Raw genomic sequence first — 18812 nt, forward strand, 5'->3', positions numbered from 1 at the left:
ATGTGACTTTTTAGCTGCGATGTGGCTAAAAACGCAGAGCAAAAATGTTTTCCTTCTTAGTTAAGTTCTTATTTCAGATGTAGTACTACAGATTGTGCACACAGATGAATTTAAACGATGTTGTTTCCTCACGTAATCCAGTCTTTTTGTAATACTTCTTAATGCAGTACATTGAAAGCCTGATTCTGTCCTGATGGAGGCTGGTTGGAGACACAAATACCAGAAGCAATAAAGAAAATAAGCCCAGTAGGGTTGGGTCCCCCCCTCCCTTTCTCTTTACCCGACAATGTTTGATTTCTATTATTTTTGTATTTAAAATACACATTGGATTATTGCCAGTAAACCAACCTAAACGCAGCCACAGATGGCATCCATAAAGCCGTTTTTGTTTAGTTGTTTTCCAACGTGCAATTTCTCAAATGCCACCACAGGACTGCAGACTATGTGATATTGAATGATGAAACAGCCTCCCTCCCCCCTCCTCTTCGTAAGCCCAGATCGCTTCAGCCCCCCCCCCCCCCCCCCCCCACCCTCTCGGAGTTTTGTCATTCCATAACAAGGGTCACAGGCTCCCATTGTCTCATGCTCTAACATTCCTCAGCATGGTAGTATTGACTGGTTCTGCTGGGTGAGCGGTGCCATATAACATCCATACATCACGGGGAAGGCAGACTGACAGACAGTGGGAGTTGAGATGTCAGATCGGCCTCTCCAGGCAAATGACATCCACTCCCCTTCCTGCTCTCCACAGTGATTCTCTATCTTCTGACAGTGTGCGCTAGTTGCGAGCACCGACCCTTCCCCACATCCCCTCCACTTCTCTGTTCCTCGCGAGAACACTTGACATGCTTATGATATAAATTTTTCTTAAGGGTGGATGGCAGAGGAATAATGCTCCCTCCAATTAATGCGTTTGAAGCTGTTCAGAACATACAGTCATGCAAAGATGGAAACGTTATTTGTTCACTGACTTCCACATCATAATTGGTTCACTACCCTGTGCATGCAAAGATTGATAGCTAGATTAATCTCATCAAAATGTTAAGCTTTTATAATCTTCTCATGGACCCCTTTTAACCCTCTCATACATAATAAATGCAGCTAAAAGTCAGGTTGACATGGAGCAAATAGCTTAACACAGTAAGCATGCTAGTCCTGCTTGGGGAAATTGTGAAACTGCAGACAACTGAGTTAACTCGGGTCAATGTAGGTCAACCCTTTGTGGAATTCATTTTGCCCTTAATGATTAATAAGGTAGTAGTTATTGCTTTGGAAGCAATCAGTGGAATGCTGGAGCTCGGCAGTCATCTGTAATCCTGTTTTATTACACCTGCTGTTGTCTTTTTCTAATATTTCTGTGTGCTGTGCAGTTTCCGCTAATGAACAAGCCGTCATCGATCGGTATGGACAACAAGGATCACCTTGTTCTGCCGTTGCCCGACTGTTCAATCCCGAAGCGTTTTTGTCTCGTCTTGAAGAGACAATCCGCCCCTTTTGACAGCGCCAAACCAAAGGTCCATTTAGCGTGAGTTGTGCTGTCACTCATGAGCGCTCTGAAAGGTTAGGCTCCTGTAATCTTGTTTATGTTTTTGGTCAGTAGTAAGCCTCCCTAAGCCAGCTTTGTGTCAAACACAGCTGGAGAGGCCTTTGCAATTGCAGCAGTGCAGAAATAATTGGTCCAGCAGCTTGGATGCAGCCATGACACACAGGTAATTTGGTAATTTCTGTCTCTCAGCTGGTGTTATCAGTGTTGGACGCCGCGTGTAAATAAAAAAAATTAGCTTCACACTTTTTCTGTCGCTTTGATAGGAATTAAACACGACAAACAAGGTTTTGCGGGTTTTCCGATTGCTTTCTGAGGTCACAGATTCCTGTTGTGATAATAATACAGGAGTTAAAATGAAGCAGCTAATATCATCAGTGTCTTGACCTCTTTTTCCATTTCTTGGTGCTGTTGTACACATCCAGTCACCAAACAGCTGGACGATAACCAACCTTCAATAATGACGGGTCCTTCATACGTGATGCCATGACATTCCTGTGGGAAGCCTTTTTCCCCTTTGAATTTAGTCCTGATGACTTGGAGCAGGATACATCCAGCTGATGGAGAAATTTGGATTGGAATGTCCATAGAAGCCACTTTTAATTATACTGACAGTAAAGGTTGAAACTGAGTTGGAATGAAGTGCTTTTTGTGCATCGATTTTTTCGCCCTGCATCTCCAGACGCCTCTGAGGGAGGCAGAGACAATTGTAACCTTCGCTATCGCCGCACTGCAGACAAACAAGGTGGGCTTCATGTATGACTTTCCTGCTTCTTTTTCTTTTGTAATACAATAAGAGCATGCACATCAAACAATGCTTTTTATCCAATTAGGGAGTACAACTGAATTGAAAAGGAACTCAGGTCTGGAAAGATGCCACCTGAGCACTTTATCTCGATGGGGTTTTGATGATTTTTGTGATCTGTTTTGACATCTGACAAAGTTTGGCCAACCGTTCGTGGGGATTTTTGTAACTTGGATGACAACGTGTGACAAAGCTTGTGGATGGATCCCTCGAGTTCTTTCTGCACGTTTACCCTGAGGATTCGTGCCCATTTCAGACACGGCGTCTGGTGATCTCACCTGGGTATCTGGAGAGTTACTGCCACCTTGAGTGCCCTCGGGTTCTCGTAGGAGTCCTGTCCGACTCAGCTGTGGTACACGACTCTAAAAAGAGCTTTTACGTCGGAGTCAGACGACAAGTGTATCTTTTGTTTGCCTGTTTTCAGATGACGCTTCCTCCTGTTTTCTTGAGAACTTTTCCCGACCGCGAGCTTTGCACAGTCACACCAACAGATGCGGCAATTCGTCATGCATAAGAAACCCCACTCTGGCAGCCATCTGTCTGGTTGTGTCTGTTACCATGCACCGGCAGTTTGTTTTCATATACAATTTTAATGGAATTCAAAATATGCTGAACCAATCTTACGACCTACAAGCCTTGTTTTAAAATTTCATTCTCGACCTATGCGTAACCCATGTAACTGAAACCGAGAAAGATGCTGACAGTCAACAGTTTCTGAGACCTGTGGAAAGCTTTGCCATTTGGTGTCTCGCTATCCTGTTACCTCAGCTGCGTGGATGGAACAAGTTATCACGCCCAGTTAAAATGTCGTCTGGTCCACAAACCCGATTCCTGGAGGACCAGCATCTTTTCTTATATTTCGCACGGACCAGCAGCTAGTCCGTCTCAGACATATGTTAGGCAAGAGCTGCCTGGGCTGAGTGAACACTTCATATTTAGGGCACTTAATGCCAACCACTCACTTCCTGTGAAGTCCGTGGAAAATTAATCGGCCATCACGAAAACTCTGTAGTTAGGAGTTGTGCAGTGTTACAGCAGAACTAGGGCCTGACCCATATTATCTGCTGATTTTAGCTATTTGCCAATTTCAGTCGTTTTAGGGGTATGTTGGCGACATGCGTTTGTAACACCATAAACACAAGTTGACATATAGGTATATATAGTCCAATATAGCTGATTTTTAACTTATTAAATATTGGTATTAAATGGTAAATGGACTAGTTCTTATATAGCGCTTTTCCACTCTTCTGAGCACTCAAAGCGCTTTACACAACTTGTGCATTCACCCATTCACACAAGCACAACTGACATTCACACACATTCATACTCCGATGGATGCATCGGAGAGCAATTTCGGGTTAGTATCTTGCCCAAGGATATTTGGCATGCAGACTAGGGGAAGCCGGGAATCGAACCACCAACCTTCCGATCAGTAGATGACCTGCTCTACCACCTGAGCTACAGCCACCCATGGTCGTAGTTTAAGAAGGATTACGGTTAATGAAAGGGAAATTGCAGGTCTGTGGCTGGAGGTGAAATGTTGTCTTTAATTGATAAAGTCAGATATCCAACACAACCATCCAACCATCTATAGTTGTAAACCTATAGATACAAAAACACTAATCTTAACACCACATTTGTCGCTATTCCATATTCACTTCATTGTACAATTATTATCACATTATAATAATAAATAAAAGGGTAAAATGTACTAATTTGAAATGTGAGCACATTGGAAGAACTCGTGAAACTCTGGAACATTGGCTAGTTATACAATGCTATTTCTTTTTAAAGTATTTTAATTTAAATGTTCAGTAATTTATTTTGGCTAACTTTGCACCTGGCAGCTATTACATGTTTCGTAGTTATGGGAAATGAACTTTCATGAAGGATGAATACTTGGTTATGTCGGAACGCTTTTGGGGCAAGACAATTAAAACACATGGTCGTAGTTTAAGAAGGATTACGGTTAATGAAAGGGAAATTGCAGGTCTGTGGCTGGAGGTGAAATGTTGTCTTTAATTGATAAAGTCAGATATCCAACACAACCATCCACCAAGCAAACGGCAAACACTTCGTTGTGCACTGAGGATATTTGGCTAAACCAGATGCAGTGTTTGCTTTTTTTGCATTTACCGAAAACAGGTAGATATGGCACATGTGCTGCCTGCATCAAAGAGCAGCTTTTACATCAGTATGTCTTCAGTTTGCGATTGAACAGATTGCTGCTCACGTCCATGATATTTTCTTGTTTCTTGTCAGTGACAGTCTGGCATTACAGGTGGGTTTTGGGGAGGAGGGGTTAAAGGCACTTTTAGATTGTATTGTAAAGGTTATCCTTGTTTTGTTCAATACCCCGTAGAGAAAATGCATGTAAGGTAGAGAATCGGTGCCGCCCTGTCTTCTAACTTTTTTTTTGCCCAGACTAGCAACTGGGGTTTTTTTTCTTCATTTCACTGAATCCAGTCACATTTGGTCTTTGCAGGTGGCCTGATGAAAACTTGGAGCTTATCTCCTCCTGTGCTGGCGAAGAATTAAACCTGTTTCTACAGCCCATATAGTAAGATAAAACAGTCCATCGCCACATGGTACCGCAGAAGCATGGAAATAATGCAATGCAGGCGTTCAGTAATAGAAAAATGCTCATCATTATTTGCTGGGCTTTTTCTCCCCTCAGGGCTACATGTTTAATATGACCCTACAAATGTGATTTAGCTGGCAGGTAGCCTTGGGACTCGGAGGAAGAGACCTTTGCCGCTCAGTACGTGGCAACATTGTATCTAGGTTAAGGTTATCGGCTGATAGTGGATATTTTGAGCAGCAGAGGAAATCTTACAGAAGAGGCGCGTTATCGGGACGAAGGACAAACAGCACATACAACAAAAACCTTTCAAACTCGCTGGTTACTTTCCCGTTCTCTGTGATAATTTGCCCTTTGATCCCTTCACAGCACCTACCCGCATCTTCCCTGTAAACGTTGTGTTGCCGAGCATCAAATTCCAAAGACATGTTTTCCGTCAACTCTCATCCCACCCCGTCTATATTCATCCCCGATTCAATTACTTTTTTGGATTCAGCGGAGACTCGTTCTATGCTATATTGCTCTCCGATGCGTTTTGCCACCCCACAGATTTATGTCGGAGCTGAAGGATGGCTGTCCAATTTTCTGCATGGATAGCAGTGCTGGTGGCATTGTGTCTGTGTGCGCGCGTGTGCGTGCGAGCGTTTTAAAAGCTCTTGTCAGATGTGCGTTAAAGACGTATGGACCACACTGTCGTGCGATTCTTCCGCGCGTTGCCCATTTCTGTCACATCCTGCCGTTAGCTTGTGTATCACAGTGGTTTGTCATGCGAGTTGCTTTGATCTGTCTGTGTACGCGTGCGCGCTGGTGTGCGTTGTGCTGTCACTTTGGTCCTCCTTGTAAATAAGGCGAGAACGCCGAGCTGGAAATGAGTCAAAGCACTTACATTAGTTGTTGAAGTGTTTTGGAGAGTAACTGATGGTGTACGTTGGACTTTAGGCCTTGCTGCATATTGTGGATGGATGAAATGGAAATCAAACTGTGCTATATTATGATGAAGTGTACAACTGCGCACTTATTCGCTCTTCCGAGTTCAAGTTACCAATCTTAGTCTGATCTGTATGATCCAAGGAATTCACTGGGTGCTTCAGTGTTGCGTTTGAGTTCTGACATGAGTATTGGAGGTAACTGTGCCCACTCAATACACTGGCTGTAAATGTCTGCGTTAGAACCGTCCCAGAAGCAGGTGTGTGTGACAGAAGCCAAGTCAAGTTGCACAGAGCAAACCAGGAGGGCAGGAAGTCAAAGGAAAAGCAGAAAGAGTACAGGCAACTTCCAAAATAAAAGTCCCAGTGCAGATTAAACCATCTGCTTGTGACTTTCTGACTGCTCCCCGCGTGACCTGAGACTGTGCAACGAACATCAAAAAACATGAAATGCAACTGCACAAACAAGCACTTTCTGTATTCCTTTGGTAATTCCTCAGCTATTGTGTTCATTTCCACCTCGATATGTTTATTAGTGGACTCGAGTTGCTTCTTATTTACGTGACACCTTTCTGGACACGCACACCTACTCTGAAGGGTCTCGGTGCAGTTATTTTGGTCCTCACTCGAGTCCAATTACTGTGGTTACATGTGCACATAGAGGAGGAGTGAGGAGTGTTTGTCCTCTGGGCCTCACCTGTAGGGTGTAGAACCGCTGCCTCAGTTCATCCACTGTCTAAAAGGAGCTGTTTTAGCTCCCGTCCCCCTCCTTTTATCTAACGTTCATCAAATTGATCAAAAGGTTTCCACAGCAGGTAGGTGGGACACCCGCTGTGGGAGATAGCCATATTGGGAATATCCACTCTCACTGACATCATACAGAACCAAGCGAAGAAAACCTGTCAGAAGCCGCTTTTGGAGCATTTAGACCCTGAGCTTTTGTTTAAGATGGCTACATTGTTACATAAATAAAGACAAGGCTCACATGCCCACTTTATTCATCCACACAGAGACCTGTTGGTCCACATTAAACCCAGTTTTTAGCTTGAGGAGTCAAAGTTATCAGCGCAGAAACTGTAGACAACCTCAATCTGTCACATATCAGTGGACAGCTCCCCAGCGTGAGGTCACACAGCCCATTACTGCGGCGATGCCATTATGTCTTTCTCTGTAGTCAGAGTGAAAGGTTGCCGTGCCCCCGGATGACCACCCCCACCTCACAGGGGTCCTGTGATATCTCGGTTGTCTCCTTCCAGGCCTGAATGGGCACATTGTGCTGCCGCCCGCTGCTGTTCTGCAGACCACTAGGTTCCTTCACACACACCTGTCAAGCCATGTCCTCGGCGCCTTGGGTACTGCGGCACTCCACAGCCACCCCCTCCTTCCAGCACACACATGATCGCTGAACCTTTGCACACCCGTAGAAACACACGCACGCACACATCCGAAAAGCAGTGATACATGAACAAATAATCACTTGGACCTATGTAAAGACGCGGGCGTGTATACACAGAGACACACACAATTGAATTTCGCCTAAACACAGAGCATGCATGCATTCACATGGAGCAGCACCCAACAAACACACACACACACACCGTTATAGAGTTGGAGTTTATTGGAAACACGCCTCGCTCGCTAAGCCAAAAGTTATATTCAGTGTGGAGCTCGGCTTCAGAATTCAGAAAGGGTCAAGTTCCATATTTGACTGGATGGGGACGGCAAGGGCAGGAAAGGTTGGTCGGGGTGCACGCATTTGCACATGGGACCCCCTTCCCATTGCATTCAGGAGTAAATTACCTGTAACTCGATCCACAGGTTCAATCAGTTGCAGATTTTTGGTCTTGAAGCGGAGAGGAGGCCTGCTTCGGGGATAGCCACAGTATCCCTTTCTCACAGGGAAATACATATACCGTAGTTAACGTTAGCTCCGAAAAGATTATCCAGTTAAAAAGTAACTAATTTGAAAATGACTCATTAATTAGTTTTGATTAATTATTTTGGAGCTGCTATTTTCAATAGTACAAAAAGATTCGTGGCTCTGGAGAATTTTAAGGGTAATTTTCACAGTTTTCTGCTGTTTAGCAGTCTAAGCGATTAGCCCTGAGTCATTACAACTCTGAGAAAGCTGACAGGTTTAAGCTCTCAATCAGATCCAATTGTCTTTCACTTTTTTCTTGGGTTGCTTGGGTTTATTTTAGGACCTCTCATAGACTCAACAACCGGCCAATTTATCTAAAATCGTTCCAAAATGTCACGGTTCTACGTGACTTGACACACGCGGGAAAAAGCACCCAAGCGTGCGTCCTGATCTGTCGAACGCACTCCTCTGTTTTATGACGTCTCATTTGCATCTTCCCTATCTGTCTCTCTCTCTCCGTGGCCTTGCGCCGGTAGCCCTTCACAGAACAAACGCGCCTCTGCGTGTGACATTATCATCAAAGAAAAATGCTAAATGCCTCGATTGTAGATGCACGCGCCGTGCACCCTCGTGAAGGACCTACGTGTCAAGTCCCACTAGTGTTACCCATACAATTTTCCCCTCTATTGACTTTTATGTTCTGTTGCAAGGTTGGTCATCATGGTGGGAATATATATGCATTCTAAATAAAGACGTGTGTGATAGTAATAATGATATTGCTCTACCAAGGTAAACAGCTCTGAAGAGGGAGTTGTGGTGTGAATGTGGTGTTTTGACAGCTTTATTTTTTGACCATAGGTTTTTGCACGTTTGGCGTTGGCTGCTTTTTTTTGTTTGTCTTTTAGAGAAGCCTCTCTGAGCTTGGCTTGTTGGTGAGATCATGTGATAACACAGAAATCTGGCTGTGGCTTGAGAAGCAATCTAGGGCCCGAGGACTACAAAAACATGATATTTACATAAATATTCAAACGCATGAGCCTGCATACACCCACGTATGAAAATTTAAAATCGAGGTGCCGCGTACCACTTTAGCTGAATGCTTTATACTCGAGGCTATGTGTTCATCGACTTGTTTTGTTTGTGCTTTTCTTTCCCCCCCCCCCCGTTTTTTAATAAATATGTCCACAGACAAAAGCTTGCAAACAAGAGTACGCGTGCATGCGGCGCAGACTAACCTACAGACTCGTATCCCAGTGTTCGTCCCTCTCCAATTAAGACCAATTAGGGCCAGTGTATGAGAAGGTCTTGTGGGGATGCACTGTAGTGCTCAATGCTATACATCCCTCATCATCTCTTCTCATTTGTATGCCAGAGCGGTGTGAGAGAGAAATGGGAGCTACAGGGAAAGCATAAAGAAGATGATAGAAATGATGAGGGCTTAAAAAAAAGAAAGGTGAGAAGAAAAGAACGGGGGAGTGGGTGAGGTGGGGTGGGGGTGGGGGGGATCTACGGCAGCTAAAGCAGGGATACAGAGAGGCGAAGAGGTAGCGAATTAGAGTGAGCCTCAACAATGAGGAAGCAGACACGTAACTATACATAATCTACCTGCAGTTGGCAGCTACCTCAGTCAATTGTTATCAGCTTCCCTTGAATTTAATGTGACCCTTGGGAGTGTAGATGCTGCCCATGCATTATAAATGCTGCCCATTGATTTCAGTTGGTGAGCTTTCCCTCCCCTCAGAACGAGCAGGCTCTGACTCACCGTGATTTCTTAAGTGACCGTGGTGTGCAGTATAATTCATTAAAATCGCGTTTCACGAACGGAGCCCTTGTTTTTATTTCGCAGTTTGACTTGTTAATTGTATCAGTGAGATTTAAGCACTTCAAAATCATCTGGATAATATTATAAGGCATATGAGGACCTATGGGGGTCTCCGTTGGTCTTTCAGCTCCGTCCGTGGATCAGGTTTATTCGGCACACCCTACGCTCCAGTTTCTGGTATTCCTGGGTTTGTTTGTAGCGTTGCCTTGCAGGGAGGGAGGCATGAATGCTAGGTTTCCCGGCTGAATATTGCAGTGCAGGGAGACCAGCAACACTACTTTACATCGCCTGTCCGTGGTTTTAATGCAATGGCCGATCGGTTATGTCACAGGTGTCGAACTCCAGGCCTCGAGGGCCGGTGTCCTGCAGGTTTTAGATGTGTCCTTGAACCAACACAGCTGATTGAAATGGCTAAATGACCTCCTCAACATGTCTTGAAGTTCTCCAGAGGCTGGTAATGAACTAATCATTTGATTCAGGTGTGTTGACCCACGGTGAGATCTACCTGCAGGACACCGGCCCTCGAGTCCTGGAGTCTGACACCCCTGGGTTATGCGAAGCTTCCTCCACACGGAGCCGCAATAGTTACATTTGGTGAGTGTCATGGCACGTTATACTCGAAGTGCAGTTTACCTGAGGGTGCAAATGGAATCTTTATGAAGCCTGGTTATTTCTGTCTCCAAGAGCAGCTCATTTAGTCCGTATAATCTATGAAATAGCTGCAAGTAGGCGAATAAGTACCAACATGGCGTATTACATACTTCACAGAGGAGTATGTAGGTTACTTAAGGCTGTCTGGGCTTGTAAAAGATGCCGCCATTTCAATACATTTTCTGTTCATTAGCCATATCTCCTTTGCCTTTGGCCCCGGCGTGCTCGGGCCGGCTTGTCAGTTACAGTGTCACAACTACAGGGTCATTTAATTTAAAGGCCTGCTCCGCCGATTAGAGCTTTTGTGGTGAGCCGCCGTGACTACTGTAATGCGGGTGTTTGGGTCAGCGATGGGCACAATAGCTTAGTTACTCTCGCTGACTTCCTCACTATTGCCTCTCTCTCTCTCTCAGCACATTTTCCACTTGGCTGATAAAATAAGCCACTCTTTGATGAGCTTTCGGCAGGCCGCGGCGTTGTGCTTCAATAAATGCTTTTATAAAGACACACCACAGGCTGTCGACTCGGATCAGTCATACAGCGGCCGCCTGCGTCCGCTTGCCGTCTCATATTGGGACGCCATGTCCTGATAACGGGTTGTTTTGATGCATGATGATAAACGGGTAAAAAATAAAAAGTTCTGTAATGGACAACTTTTCTTCAAAGTGATTTGTTGTCTATGTTAAGACAGTATGAATGCTTAGGTAACCAGGAGCTGTAGCAAAGACAGCAGAGAAGCAATCCATAGAAAGGAAGGCCACTGCAAATGTAGTTTTCCTTTTAATATAAACCCCACTACATTCAGTGTCTTGACGTATTTACATTCTGTAATATAGGACCATTTTATATAGTGAATCTCATTGTCTGGCACCGCAAGCAGGTAGAGTAGGCACTTTTCTTTAGCAGTGCTCACACAGTAGCTGTTCAAGCATCGCTTGCTGCCTCCAAAATTCTGGGATTTGTCCTGTTAAAGCACACTGATGTAGTCGGTGAGGCGGCTGTGGCTAAATCTACTTTGTCTTGTGCCGCTTGTGTTGCTTTCTCTCCTCTTATTTTTAGCTCTTGGTAGTTGGAAACAACACACTCGGGCTGAATGCTTTATCTGGGCAGGAACAACATAAGCTAGCAGTTGTTTTGTATGCTTTTGTGTAGGTGTGTAATTGCTTGTTCAGATTAAAGTGTTCTACATACTTACTTATACTGTATACATAAATACTAAACTAAATCTGCAATAGCCAGCTCTGTGCTCTTTGATTAATTCACTTTGCTGTTATCAACAGAGACTTTGTAGGATAATTAAGGCCGGGAGGTCAGCTCGTTTACTCGTCCTTTGAAGGAAAAGCTAGACAGCTGCCACCAGGCTCAAATGCACACTCACGAACGTGAGGAAAAATGCTGCTGCCATACACTAGAGTGTCATAAGGCCGGGATAGCTTGCACTGCTTGCACTTCCTTCTTTAGTTTTGTTAAAATTAACATTACAAACCACGGTGTAACCGTAAATCTTACACAGAAGAAAAGCACGGTTACACCCAATATTACTGTCAGGCGTGGTCAGAAATATGGCCTGCTGCTCTACAACCACACTCAGCAGTGATATTCAGCACACTGTACCACAATGAATCACTTTTGGGGTGTGAAATCAAATTCAGGTTTAAGTTCATGGCAGCGAAAGCTGGATAGTCATGCTGTGTTTCATCACTTTGTAATTTGGAAAGCACTCCTTTTGCCAAGGGGACTGAAAGGAAAAAAAAAGAAACAGGCTACAGTGGATAATGTAACAAAGAAAAGAAGCAGTTTTCTCTGTATTAATGCAGTGGAGTTGCTACATACTGTACAGAGCCTCCTTTTGCGCTCATGCGTTTCACCAATTGGCAATCATGCACTTGTGGATATCCAGTGAGCCTGGCTAGCTTTCTTGGCACTTCAACAAAATTCTTTTACTTTGCTTTCCCGGTGCCTCCTGCTCTAACTGGTGGCATATCCTTAGCAGCCGGTGAAAAGTTAATAACAGGATGTAAAATTAATCTCAGTCTCAGTTGTCTCACAACGGTATCTCAGCAGGTATAACGGTATAACATGCAAGCCTTTTCTCTACTTGCCATTATTAGAAATACCAGCCTTTACTCGGATGTTTTAATGCAAAACTCTAAAATGCAAGCATACACAGACTAAAGCGTTTTTTCTGTGCATGCAAGAATGCCAAGCTTTTTGATTAAACATGCTATGTTCACGTCTTGCTTACTTCCAGTTAAAGTCTGGATGCTTTTTAAATCACGGATGGATTATTTTATTAACAAGTAACAATTATACCTATAAGTAACAAAAATACACTTTTTAGAATTAGAAATTCTTCCCTTAAATGCATCCCACTGCAAGGATTTACACACTACGGGGCAGGTTCAGGGCTGGTTTTGGGCAACAAAGATAAGAGATGAGAGGAGATCACTAGCAGCCAGCAGGTTGCTGCTTTGAGCATCTCTCCGAAACGACTGTTTCTGCACATGATTTCTGACAGAAATAGGCATATTTCCAGCTTTACCTTACAAGCCACACTTTAATTGAGGTTCTTACAATAGTTGCAATAAAAGGAAGATGAAAATAATCAGTGAGTAAAGTTGCAGTGCCTGCGGTAAATGTAGCTCAACCTGTAAATAAAAGGATGAAATCAAAAAGCTGTTTAAAATCGTTGAATTTATTGCAGTCTGTTCAAATGAAGTTGATTGGTATAAGCTTGAATGGATACCAATCACATTATACTTAATTATTAATTATGCAAATAAAGACACCTTTAATTGTATATATTTCACATGTATTTTACTCAGATGTGCAGTTTTCTAAAAAAAAAAAAAAAAAAAAAAAAAAGTAAAAAAGAAAGAAAGAAAAAGAAAATAAGAAAGATGCATTTTACTCAAAATTACTGCTTCATGTTTATTGAGGGTGAAATTAGAGGGTGGCTCAAAACCAGACACCAGCTCTGGTATTGGTTTTGGATCAATACCAGTGCGATCAGATCGATACTTTGTTTCTACAATGCAGCCCACTGAACTCTATTAAGTACATGTTGTTTTTTTGGAAATCACGCATTATGAAAACTGTCTGAACCGTTTTGTGTTGATTGTCAAGTCTGTTTTATTTATAGCTGATACACATTCCAGGACTCCAAATAACCCAGTTTCAAAATACATGAAAAGCCAAAAGATGTTACGTTTTGTTGCATTAACAAGATACTGTGGAAAGTACAAATCACACTGATTTAGTGGTCATTAAAGTGTTTTTAGAGGTTGCAAATAGAGGATAATTTATCACATAAATGACACATTTCTCTACTCTACATGAGCTGCCTTTGTAGGTTAAAACCCGTGGTATCGGTATTAGTATTGGTAATTTTGGCCCTGTAATTAGTTGGGATTGGTATCTGTATTGGTAATATTGGCCCCCATGTTTACTTGGTATTGGTATCGGTAATTTTGGCCTTGTAATTACTTGGTATTGGTATCTGTATTAGTATCGGTAATATTGGCCCCCGTGTTTACTTGGTATCGGTATTAGTATCGGTAATTTTGGCCCTGTATTTACTTTGTATCGGATCGATACCAAATCTGTAGTATCTCACAGCACTACTGTAAATGTACACTTTCTTATGTTTTGCTAGGCTGCTAATTGAGTGCAATCCTTTAAAAACTCATCTTTAAAGGAGCAGCTAATATATGGATAAGGTGGCATGATTGTTTGCAGTTAAAAAATGTATATGATTATGCAACACTGGTAAAGTAGACATTGGTAGTGTCTGTCTCCAACAAGAAAATTAGGTGATTTTCCAGATAATGCGTCGGTCATTCAGCCTTATGGATGTATATTTCTCTGTCCAGAACTCACTGATGATGTGTTGGAAGCCTCACCTCCCAACTACTGCCAGTACTTTAACACTAATGATTGGACGAGAGCAGTAAATTTGGCTCTGATAGTGTTTCTGCTGAGTGCGAAAGACCAAGGAGAGCAGCAAGGAGTTTATAAGAGGTAAATGTGTAAAATTAAAGCTCTGTCCAGTTGCTGTAATTACTGTTAATTAGGTTTGATCAGAAAAAGAAGTGAAATCAAGCGAAAGCACACGATGAAAGCCTACCATACCGCCCAGAACATAATTTTTGCTTTCTGTTCTCGGTGCAATTGATTTCTCCTTTTTGTGCAGCAGTATGTGGTTAGGATTTTTGCAATATGGTGCGACCGTGCTCCTTTCCAAACACTTGCAGGCCTGCTAAATGACTGGCAGATGCTCTGTTGACCAAACTAGTTTCAGCAGTTCAGCTAAATTGACCTATCGCATCTGTTTTCTCTGCCAAAGTCTCAAATTTGATCAAACATAATGAACAGCAGATTTGATGAAGCACGTCCCCGGCACTTGTTCGAAAGCCAAGACCGGTTGGCCATTGTGCCTAGATAATATTTAGAAATTTGGCAATATAATTGAGAGCCATTCTTTTTCTTTTCATTTGCAAGCATCTTTGCACAATCTGACAGAAGTAAAGGAATCATTTCACTAAGTACCTTTTTTTTTTTATCATTGGCACACATGCACAAATTATAGACTCTCGTTTTCCCAGTGTCTCTGTCATTTTAAATCACAGCCAGTGCTTTTAAAAGAGACGTGGACATGAGGCGGACAACCCAAATTTTGTGAGAGGAAAGAAAAAAAGGTTGTTTTAATTAAGTCAAAAGGAAAATCTACCTAATTTGCATAGTAAACACAGTGCTACCGATTAATCCTTTTTCTTTTTTTTGTTTTTAGCTTATTATTCAAGACCATCCAGTGCCATAGACACCTCAATTACAAAAGCTTTGGTGCTCATCAGTTTTATGATTGCATGTGAGATTTAATTATAAATCATGTAATGATTGTTTTGCGTCACAATAACAAAGAGAACAGCTCGTCGTGTGTTTCATCAGGGATGCCGAAGAATTGCTCTTTCCCAGAACCGCTGAATGCCATTTGATTTTACCTCTGTGTGCATGCTCTTCATTAATACGTCTATAATTAAACCTAACCACTTCACCCCTCGCACACGGATATGGTGCCAGCACAGATATAAATTGAATGCGTTCAGTTGAAATATATATAGTGAACAGGGCAACGCTAAGGATGGGAGACGAGAAATCTCTGAAAGAAAGCACTCCAAAGATGGATTGATACGATGGCTAAAGAGGCAGGGAGGGATAACGAGGGGAAAACTGGAAAGTGTGAAAGGTGACTGGGGGAGGTTGCCATCAAAATGCTAATGTTGTGTGGGATATTTACTGCAGAGTGTTAATGTAGTTTAAAACAGGCTCTTTGTCCTGCAGCCCATCACCAAGCTCCTGTTGGGCCCTAATAAATCAGCCATTAAAAGCTGATGTGACCTGAATAGCACTTCATACAGCGGCAATCGGGCCGTAGCACCAGTATGGGAACCAGAAAGCAGCTGAAAAATTTATGAAGATGCCACTTAATAACGGTCGACCCAGAAGCGAGCAAAATAAAAAGTGTCTGTGTGATGTGGCTTGGAGAAAGTAACGCTTGGACTCCTTTTTTTTTTTTTTTTTTTTTGGTTTTTTTTAAGTAAATCTGTGTCATACAGTAGACGTGCAGATGCCTCTTCATGTTGGCAGACGTTAAAGGTTCCTGCCTTTTAATTGCGTCCCCTGTCGCCCGTTTGGAGAGAATACAGCGAGAGTCGGTGTGTTGCTCTAACATAAGTATGCCCTGCTCTAACTTTTGTGTTCTCTTCCAGGACAGGAAGTGCTTTCCCTATCTGGAATGTGATATACGGGATTTGTTCAGCAGCAGCACTCAAGGACCGCTCTCCTCTCTCGAACTGAGGTATTGTACACTTTTTATCAGCATTTCTGACAGCATCAGACTGTAAATGTACGGCGGCCCTGAGAGTTTAGACGCACTGCAGCTTAAGAAAACACCAGCAAATCGAAAAAAAAATGCTGCAAAAGCACACAAAAAGTCACAAATTCAATTCAACAACAGTTACCTCAAGGGACTCTATAATACTGTCAGGTAAAGACCCTACAATAACTCAGACTTGGCGACAGTGGCAAGGAAAAACTCCCTTCTAACAGGAAGAAGCCTAGGGACAGGAGGGGCAGTCATCAGCCGTGATTGGCTAAAGGCGAGGGGAGGAAGTTGGGATGAACGACACACTGTGGAAGAGACAAGCTAACAGTAAATGGCTAATAGCAAACACGTAGCTACAGCATTATATGAATGATATCTCTGCGTTATCATCAAAATAATGTTGGTCAACATCACAACGGACCAATCACAAACACTCAGTTAGCATTGGCGAAGAAGTTAGCTAATGCTATTAAAAGCTACCATAAGCAAACCGAAACGAGTAACCTAAATTTGGCGGACAGCAAAGCTAACTTGATAATATATTTATTAAAACACACGTTACCATGGCATCTTCTTATCGTTTACACCGGTGAATCCTACTTCTTTTAAGGGTGTCTCAGTGCAATTCTTCCCATGTTTTGGTTGCTATCATTTTTGCAGCTGGTCCGTCACACTATCGTCTCCCCAAAAACACTTTTATTTTGTGAGATTTTTTTTCCTACTTCTGTTGTCTTTAGCGTTCTTCTAGTTGCTGGTGTTTTCTTCAGTTGCGGTGCGTTTGAACTCTCAGGCCCAGCAAATGGGCCTGAAAACGACTCCGTGCAAGTCATGAATATGCAGCGCAACCCAGATTAAGTCTGCAACCCATACACCACCAACCCCACCCAGCACAGCACAGTAATGAAGAGCATTCATGTGGGCCAATTGGGCTGGTACTCTGCGCGCAATAGGATGTTTATGAAAATGATTCACGATAGGTGCTCATCTTCATATGCAAATCTGTGGGACACCACTGTTAGGCCTCTAATTTGTGCCGGCGGCGGCGAGGAGGGTGTTTTTTTCTTTTCTTTTCTTTTGGTCGGTAACCATACGTATCTACGGAGCGTGCTTGGATTTCATTCCCTGATGCAAATGATGTTTTCGGTGTAATCATGCAAAAGCACAGCTGGCTTCCATTTCTCCACACCTCGAGCCTGTTGCTCCCCCACACCCCCTCACTGCTGACTCTTAACCACCAGAACCTTCCTTGCGCCGGGCTCCTGTCTCCTCTTCCCGTCTGTTTGCCGTTGTTGTCTCCTGCAGCCCTTGTGTTTGCTCTCTGCTTCTTGTAGTTATCTTCTTTCCCTTTCCTGTGTCACTTGCCATACCAGCCCTCCCCTTTTCATCCCATCATCACTCACACACACACACACACACACACACACACACACACACACACACACACACACACACACACACACACACACACACACACACACACACACAACCCTCTTCATATTGAATGGATCCACTAGCCTCGGTGCCTCCTGCGGTGAGCCTGGATTGAATTCAATTAGGGAGATTGTTTGCCCTGCAGAGTTTACTGGTGGGCTCCGTGGATGATAGGTTTGCCTGCCGACTTCCCCTTCTCCCCACGTCCTCCTCCTCCCTCACTCATACACACACACTCTTCCACACACAAAGACACACCACTACATCCATCTACCCTGTTTCCCCTTCATCTGACTCAGTGTAGACACCCTTCCTTTCCTCTTTCTCCTAACAACTTCCTTTTGGCAGTGCACTTGCCTTTCTATTTCCATTTCCTTCTTTTTTTTTGGTGTGTACACTGTTTACGTTGCTTTTCAGGCCCTCGTTGATGTTTTTATGCTATTTTGTGACATCGCATTCAACATGATCAAGGCATAAAAATTGGCACAGTGGGGAAAATGTGTCATATCACCTCTTTGATAAGACCACAGGGACTCATATTCTTCATGAGGCTGTTTCGTGAGAGTTGCTGGGATGGGATTTTTCAGATGGGAACTGTTTTATTTGAGCTTAATCCCAGCAGCTACACACACACATTTCAAGATAATCCCCACCCCCATTTTTTGTTCCAGAATTAATTTTCCCATTTTCTAGCATATCCAGCATAAAGGGAAGGGCAGTAAATGTTGCTGACATAGGAGTAATGGCCACATTAGTTGCAAGGTGAAAATAGAATTGTGCTGTCATTTGAATAACATTGAGAGCAGCAGGCGGTACTTATGCATGCTGCTGGCTTGTAGTTTTAGATATGAAGTGAAAATCTGGTACAGACATAATGGCCCTGGTCTCTGTTCTGTGTAGAAACATATTTCAGGGACTTGTCCTGTAACCCGCTGCTTTCCTTCAGATGTCACGCTGTGTGACTGTGTACCAGTGCTCCTCAGAAATCAGATACTGTATTAGTGCTGAAAGATGTCAAATGAATTAAAAGCTAGGCATCGCTTTGATGATAAACGTCCTAATGGACTCTGACGTGGAATTACGACCTTCGTTTGATGTACCTTTTTTTTGCCTGATTTGTGGTCACTGCCGATTATGTTTAATTCACTTGAAGGCAATGACTTTGTGGGGCTTTAAAGAAAACGTTTGATTTACAAACAAGTGTCATTTGGCAGAAGGATATTTTTCAAGCTAATACGCGAGAAGAATCCTAAAGTAGACCGATTATACTTCCTTTTTCTCTGATACTTGTGCTGTTACAAACCTGTA

The 18812-nt window shown here is 43.1% G+C and overlaps 1 protein-coding gene across 12 annotated transcripts in view; it reads left to right on the forward strand.

Moving 5' to 3' along the window:
• LOC308410241 (adhesion G protein-coupled receptor L3) overlaps positions 1 to 18812 on the forward strand; it is a 267657-nt gene that overhangs the window by 11616 nt on the left and 237229 nt on the right. For 10 of the 12 annotated variants that reach the window (XM_080903451.1, XM_080903460.1, XM_080903459.1 and 7 more), the window contains exon 2: positions 15958 to 16046. The gene's annotated coding sequence lies outside the window, so the exon portion shown is untranslated. Of the gene's footprint in view, positions 1 to 10017; positions 10133 to 14061; positions 14210 to 15957; positions 16047 to 18812 lie in introns of all 12 variants that reach the window. The other 2 variants (XM_080903456.1, XM_080903455.1) reach the window with 2 other exon arrangements.

This window comes from Rhamphochromis sp. 'chilingali' (assembly GCF_963969265.1).
Source record: "Rhamphochromis sp. 'chilingali' genome assembly, chromosome: 1".
Classification (NCBI taxonomy): Eukaryota; Metazoa; Chordata; class Actinopteri; order Cichliformes; family Cichlidae; genus Rhamphochromis; species Rhamphochromis sp. 'chilingali'.